This window comes from Antrostomus carolinensis, unplaced genomic scaffold, assembly GCF_000700745.2.
Source record: "Antrostomus carolinensis isolate BGI_N321 unplaced genomic scaffold, ASM70074v2 scaffold9168, whole genome shotgun sequence".
In the NCBI taxonomy this organism is placed as follows: Eukaryota; Metazoa; Chordata; class Aves; order Caprimulgiformes; family Caprimulgidae; genus Antrostomus; species Antrostomus carolinensis.
Window position 1 is genome coordinate 70,689 of NW_010333704.1, and position 8,285 is coordinate 78,973.

Below are 8,285 nucleotides of genomic sequence, written 5' to 3' on the forward strand. Positions count from 1 at the left end.
TAGCGTGCCCAAGAACCTGTCCCAATGCTTTCATCCCTGACTGTTTTGAAACTATTTGAAGGAGTCTGAGCAAAAAATACAGTAGTTACCCAAATATGAATCTGATGAGCGAACCTAGTGCTTTAAAACACTTCTGTGATTATCGCCAGTGAATGCAGTTTTTGTCCTGCTGCTTGCAGGCTGCCATTCATTTGCATACATCTGCTTTATTATACACAGAATGCCTTGGTGTGTTGGATTGTTTTCTGTTTGGTTTTTTGTTTTTGGTTTTTTTTCCCCGTTTTTCTTCTGGTGTGCTCACTGTTTCCAGATCATTTGTGAGTTTAAAATAACAGTAGCTTCATAGCACATAAATATAGGTTTAAAGGCTAGTTTAGTCTAAAGGACTGATGAAATTTGTCAAGATGGAAGGAGTACAAAAGGGTATATATTGGATAAACCTATTAAGCAGAGAGTAGGAGTTACACCACTTATGGTCAGCTTCAAAACCCAGTTTAATCCCCTACTTTAAAAAATAGCCATTCTGAAGTGTAGTAAAAAGATCTTCCCTTTTTTTTGGCAAAGTAATTTAGTAATGTTTCTGTAGTCCTAAGGACAGCAAAGCATTCTGTGTAGAATGAAGCAAAACGTGCAGTAGAAAATCAACACACGATAAAGAAGTGGATTCACAAGGGAGAGCCTTTTCCCACAGAATCTGCCCAGCCACAGAAAATGAGAGCTTAAATACTCAGAGCATACCTAGGGCTCATTAACACACACTGCTAAGCTTTATACTATGCAAAAATGAATTACTGCTTTATTGGGACACCCTAGATTATGTAACTGCACCTTAATGGAAATAAAATAGAGCATATGATTTTCACTGTTGCCATTAGCAACAGTACTGTTATTAATTTCAGCCTACATTCCCCTCCTGGAAACAACCACTTCATTGAAAGAAAACCCTGTGGGACAGGTAATGCAGAAGGTTGTTAATGCAAAGTGAATCAGGGCTTTTGGGATATGTACTGAGTAACAATGAACATACTTCTTTTTGCATCCCATCCTAGTAATTCTTAACAAAATTTCCTTCTAAAAGCTTTTTTTTTAACATTCATTGTCAGCTAGCATCTGTGCAGTCACCATCCTGAAATTGTAACTTTAACACATATTTCCATATTTTCTGGAAAATATGGACAATATCCACATTTTGGGAAAATTCTCAGCCTGATTATCTAAAAGAGAGGTTTTTCTTTGTAAAAGTGAAGACAAAATTGCTAAGTACCCAGTTTAGGAAAGTTTTCCTGTACAGCACAGTGGTTAAACTGGGACTGTCTGAAGCACTGGGCTACTTGCTCAGTGAAATGAGCTCCCCTGAAATGGGACCTATTCAGACAGTAACAATTTAGGATTGGATTTAAATTCTCATCTTTCCTTCCATTTTTCTTCACTTGCACCCCAATGGTATTTCTTTATCTATCTCAGATCCAAAACTGTGCTTTTGTAATTGAGCAGATTTTATTAAAAGCCTGGAAATTCCCACAGATTTTCATATTTGGTGAACTAAAACCCACAGATTTTGTATTCTCTGAAATGTCATTATCTATTTTTTGAAGAAAAGATATAAGGCTTTTTAATTAAATAAATAGCTATTTGTACAGGGAGATACTGAATTTGTGTGTACTCTGATCAAATAATGAATTCGTTCAGGCATACTTACATATCTTATAATAGGTGAGGTTTTCTCAACTGCCATAAAATCGCTATCATAAACATGGAGAAGTCAAAGTAAAATGGGCAAACACAATCCTGATATAATTCCACTGACTGAAATGTGTTTTTGCTGTTGCTTAAAGTAAACCCAAATCTGTGCTAGTGGCTTTAAGCATAATCTGCCTGAATCTAAGTCATAGAATTAAACAGAATTTAGTTGTCATCAAATCGTAGAATTAAGTCTTTGTCTTTAATTATGGGCTTTTGTTTCCTTCCACATTAAGTACTTTGTGACTAAAAGCTTAACCTTTTCAAAAATGCTCTTTTTTATGAACTGGAAAAAAATAGCTTATGCATGTTCTTTCATCAAAAATCTCTGCATATTAAAAAGAACTGAATCTCAGCACCGAGGCTTAGGACAACTTCAGAAACCTCTTTGGCTGCACCCACAGGAAAATGGACGTGTTGCATGTTGTATTACCAGCTCACAATAGTAGCCTTGCAAGTAAGATTATGTACTGGCCATGATCATAGCTACGGGAAGCTTCTGACATGCTCCACATAGACAAGAAATCCTCAGAAACCTGGGCAGACTCAAAGCACACTGACTGCTTATGCAGTTAATAAAACATGCCCGTTCAGAGTGTGTTACAGGAGATCACAGTCACAGTTACTATAAAGCAAATATGCATGTTGAATATGTTTATGTGAAGATGAACTCCAGAGCAAATAAAGCTGTATGTAACGTCTTTTATCCCAGAAATATTTCATTACCACAAAGCAGACAACTACTTCCTTTTTCTTTTAAAGATTTTTACAAATTTCAGTAATGTGCCTACATCAGCATCCCCTTTTTATTCAGATGCATCTGTAAAACTGAGGTAGGCAAGAAGGCTACAGACTTTATCAACTAGGAGAAAACAGGACATATTTCAATTAATATCCACTAAAGTCCATAATGTGTTGAGCATCAGTTAACCAGGTATTTTGTGTTAGTTAATGCTTTAAAGACATGGTTGGTTTTTGTTTTTCTTTGAACCTGGAAAGAAAGTATGCACTTGTATTGAGGTAAAATAGTACTTTTTTCTTTTCTTCTGGTCTTATAATGCATCTATTGCTGCAGTTGAATTTTTCCTAATTTAATATAATGCAGTTGTACCTATATAAAGGTATAAACACTAGTAGAGTGTTATAGCAAACACTAGCACCACTCCTAGTTTGGAGGAAAGGTGTTTGCTTTCAGAAGGGAACTTCATGCTGTCAGTCCCAAGTAAACGTGTCCTTTTAGGAATGAGTGAGGTACCTAAGCCCAAAGGAAGAATAACTACAGCAACCTCTTTGAGTCTTCAGGCTGCTCTGTAGACTACCTGGCTGTGCAGAGAGTGCAAGCAGGTCTTGGCATCTTCTCTTAAATGTTTCCTTCTAACACCACTCTGCAGCACGACATCTAACTGTACAGTGGAAGTAGCACAAGGAGACAAAATTTGAGGTTTTGAAGACTTCTGTTAGCCTGAAACTGTTTTCATGAACTGAAGAATTTTTAGGGGTACTGAACACGTGCTTTTCACGTTCTAAACCGAATTCTGTGTGTCTGTATAGGGTGGAGGTAGAATAAGGTCTATTTATACTCATCATGGAAGACCAATTGGCTTTTAAGAGCACCCAACTATCCCTCCAAAGCACTGTATCATTCTCATTTTCATAGCATTTAATTTCCCCACAGAAGACATACTGTGCATTATATTTTTTCATTCTCATGTTATCTCCTTCTCCTTCAATTATAAATTGTTTTTGAGGGAAAGGATGATCCTGCAGTGGAGATGCTATCTTAAAACACAGATATGTCAGTTTGTTTCCAGAAGACATTCAATTCATCATCTCCAAATTGAGGATAATGTTGCTTTTTTTACTTTCCAAGAGTCTTGTGAAAATGAGTTCACTGTGGCTAGAAAGGCACTCAGATATTATGAACATGCATGTTGTCAAAGGAATTAAATGTTCTCTGTTCTAAAACAATCGAATGAATGCCAAGCAGCAGCGGTGTGAAATGAGTGAAATTAAGCTCTGGCTCGAAACAGGTGTTTTTCATTCCCACAGTTCATTGAATCTGACTCTGATTTTTATGTCAGATAATGCACTGTCAATTGTATAAAATCATTATTACGAAGTGCTAAGTGATCTGCAGAGTAACATTTTCTAATGTTATTTTGCACACATAAAATAGAAATAGTAATAAAAGTTATTCATAAAAATAACTTCCAGTACAGAAAAGATATTAATCATGTCAGTTACCAAAAAGCAGCAGGAGCACATGAAGTTTATGTGGCTTTCCAGGTCCTACTAATCTCTCTTTTATTCTAAGGGTATTCAGATGATACTTAAAACTTTTGCTGAAAGCTTTTATTACATTTTAATGGATGTTACCCTTTAAACGAGTTGTTTTAAATCCCCTTGGTTGAGAAAGACTTCAGATCAAATTCTGTATTCAATGCAGCTTTTTAGAGCTCTGTCTCACTTTCTGTTCTTGAAGATGAGGAGATGTTTTTAATCTTTTGTAAAGTGCACAGCTGAACGATCTAATTGAGCAGTGGTTTCGTACCATGGGCTTCTATTTGTTGCCATTTAATGACTTTATTCTGCATGCGCCTTCATTTGCACATTGCAGGAGCAAATGGATGTAAAGTAAATGATGAATTCTTACCAACTTCAGAATGTCAGTAAGGCTGTCTGTATTAGAACATTATCAACTTTTAAAAATCATGCTGTTAGGACTTTTTGGAGGACAGTACTTTCATAGGAACTGCGGTTGAGTCGACGACCCATGTCCCAGCTTGAAACACAAATGTAGAAAGCAGATCTGGAGAAAAGGATGATTGTTTGTTATTTTTACATGTTTTAATTTTCGGCACAATCCAAAAAACATTGAAGTCAATCTAGAAACTACTCTGGCTCCACTGGGCTTTTTGAGCAAGCTTTAAGCATGTAGAGAAGGGGTCACTGTATTTCAACTGGAAAATAAAATCATATAATTGAACTAATAACTGAAATTAACTAAGAGGCTGCGGTAGGCTCTATGAAGATTTCATATGCAGTTTTGTAAGTGATCATGCCTAACCATGAGGGATTTATCATGAAGACTCCTGAGAGCATATACTAATTTAATTATTAAATCATGACTTCCTACTTACAGGAGTAGCAGAGATGCTGCATCAGTGGTAGCACATTCTCACAGCACATGGAGGCACAGACACAGCAGTGCAGACAAGTTGCTGAGGAGCAAGATGTGTTGCTCCCATGAGAAGCTGCCCACACGCGCTGCGGTGTGTCGGTGTGGCACAGTGCTGTGCACCCTCGCTCCCCTCCCGGGAGAATTTCATACCTGTCCTCCATTGTGTGATATCGATGTGCCCAAAAAGAAGCTGAGCAAAAACTCAATTGCACATTCCCAGGTATCAATTCTGTGATTTGTACTCAAGGAGGAAATCTCCTTAAAAGGACAAAGGAAAGGGTAGCAGCTTTTCCCCTGTATATCTCTGTAACAGCTGACAGTCCCACATTCACTCCTTGGAAACTTCCATCTGCAGAGACTTGATGGTTTTCTTCCCCCCTTTTTTTTTCTTTTATTGTTGGAAGATGTGTGTCAAACTTTACCTAAAGGATTTTCAGTAGCTCCAAGCAAGAGCATTGATGCCCTTCCCTTTAACTTGTTCTGACATTGTAACAGTTTGGCACTCCATCATTTTGCAAATGATACAACTTTCTTTTTCAAAATCTAACAGTTTTATTACTTGGGAACCATCGTTTCCCAGCCAAATACATAAATGATAACAAGACAACTTGCAACATACAACAGTGAAACATCCTAGTTCTTTTTGCAATTTGTGAGTTTGTTTACTTCAGAAATCAAAGCAAAACTTTGAGAATATGGAGAGAAAAATGGGTTGTGCCAGGGGAGGTTTAGATTGGATATTTGGAAAAATTTCTTCACTGAAAGGGTTGTCAAGCAGTGGAACAGGCTGCCAAGGGAAGTGGTTGAGTCACCATCCCTGGAGGTATTCAAAAGATGTGCAGATGTGGTGTTCAGGGACATGGTTTAGAGGTGGACTTGGCAGTGCTAGGCTTACAGTTGGACTTAATGATCTTAAAGGTCTTTTCCAACCAAAATGATTCTATGAAAATATCTCAGATATCTGTTTGTCTATCTGTGCATGCAGAAGTAAATATATAGTGGCATTAATAACAGTGTAGGTATTACATTTTTTAATTAAAAAAAGAGAAATATTAAAAATCTGCACAATAGAGATGCCTGCATAATTACAATATCAGTCTGGAATAACAATGATTTAGTTCAAGTTGCAGCCTAATCCCGTGTAACTGTCAAAGAGTTCTATGTACCAAAAGTGTGTATTTTCATTCCAGGCACAACAGAATGCTGGATTCTGCATCTTTTGATTTTGGTTCAGGAAGTGGCCATGAATTCAGCTCTTGCATCTGAATTTTCATCTCCCTTAAAAATTCAGGGATGTCTGAATGCACCATGCTCTTTTCCTTATATCCTTCTCTCTGCTCTTACTACTAAACTGTTAATCATGGTATATCCACTCTTGGTATGCATTTTTAATTTGTATAGCACATGTTAAAATGCTTTCAAACATAAGTGATTTGGATATTACTGACATAATTATTGGCTTCTATTAGATAAGCAGTGTATTATTTTAATAAACATAACCATCTAAGCTCATAACAGACTTGCTTTGGGATGTACAATACACAGTTAATAATTTTGAATGCAAATGTATTCTCAAGGCAAGTAAATGAAGATATGCCTGGCTGGAGAGTCTTAGGATGTTGAAACAAGGAAAATTAAAACTTAAGGCAAATTCCATTGACACATAAAGATGAATAATGGCTTAATTTCAGACTTTTAACTTCATTCATTGAATCAGTTTCCTTTTAAAGCACTGTCTGTCTCTCGCACTTTTGAAGGCATGGAGGTAAGAAGAAGGTTGCCATAGATGAACCTGGATTTGATGCATCCTCTCCTTCATGGAATGTACCTCTGCTCAGTGCTGCCTAGCCCAGCAGGGAGGCTGGGAGAGAGTTGTGCTGGTGTCTCAGTCTGCTGCTACTCACCCAGTGAATCTGCCTGCTGGCATAGCTCTGCTGCCTGCTGTTTGATTGCTCCCTTTCATCCTAAAATTCTCTTTATTCAAACTATATTAGTAGCATGGGAGTTTGAGTAAATCTTTTTATACTTACTTGCATTTATAGAGTCAGACTTTCAGCTGTCTTAGCTCAGGACATTTAATGTAGTATAGCTTTTGGACAAACATCTCTATTTTTAAAAAAGGATTTTCAATAAATGACTTACCCATCCACTCAGGTTGAGGGAAAGGTCATGTCGCATGTGTATTCCAGAGACTGAAAACCTTGTGTGATACAGAAAGGGCCTATCAGTGCTGTCATTACCTTGATTGGTAAACAGAGGAAGTCAGAAAATACTGAGAGTGGTAGAAACAGCCAGTAAACATTGTTGTCTTTAAAGAGGGGTGTAAATGGATGAGAGGTAGTCTAGGGTATCAGAAGTATTGCTATCAAGCAGGAAATTGCACTGTTATCACTAAACTGAAAGGTCAGCTCTGTTGGAAGTGCCAATTACTGGTAACGTATGTGGTGGGTTTCTTAGTCTAATTGGGAAATATTTTTAAAGGACAGTAGAAATCATATGAGTGAGTTGTGAACTTTGTGTTCCTCTAGGAAAATTACTGGGGTTGATTCCTAAGGGAGATGGGGAAAATGCTTCTAAAAAAGTGTGATAGATGTCTTTTGGGCATCAGAGCCTTGTTAATGGGCTCCTGCCTTTGTCCTGGGTTTATTGTACCAATATAAAGTTTAGAACTGCTGATGCAGGAATTCCTACAGACTTCAGGAAATAATCTTTGTACAAGGCTTTGTCACACTGTGGGCTTCCACAGGTGGGTACTATATTTCACCCTGTAATTTTCACATGAGTAAATAGAGAGCAGAGAGAAAGTGCTATCAGTGGCTTTACTTGGAGGAGACTGCAGTGCATCCACCAGGAACTCTTAACATCCTTACATATATGATGATGATGATGATGATGATGATAATAATAATAATAATAATATCATACATGCTCGCAGGGTGTGTTAGATTGCCTAAAGCAGCAACCTTTAATTTTTGCCTCTCTCTTGGCCCATGGATCTGTAATGCATTAAGAACAATTTTTCTGTCTTTGTTTGCTTTAACCTGGTGAGTTCCTCCGGCCACAAGGATTGTCAGAGCATCACAAAATCAACAACCTAAGATATACTTTTTGCTAATAAAATACTACATGTAGTGTAACAGCCCAGGATACAGCACAGTTATCTTCTATGATAGTGTCACCAGAACAAACTCAATTTGGTCATACTGGTTTAGGGTATTTCCCCTATGCAAACACCTCCTTATTTATACCTGTCATCACCGTGCACCACTCTGAAAGCTTTCCCTTCAGCTCATGATGCAGAAATAACACAGTCTGTGAACTGCTCTTGGTGTTTTAAGCTCACTTCAGTTCCTGCAGAAGGGAA

The 8,285-nt window shown here is 37.5% G+C and overlaps 1 protein-coding gene across 1 annotated transcript in view; it reads left to right on the forward strand.

Moving 5' to 3' along the window:
- Nucleotides 1–8,285, forward strand: part of SPON1 (spondin 1) — a gene marked incomplete at its 5' end in the record, with an annotated part of 104,156 nt that overhangs the window by 66,117 nt on the left and 29,754 nt on the right. The window lies entirely within an intron of this gene.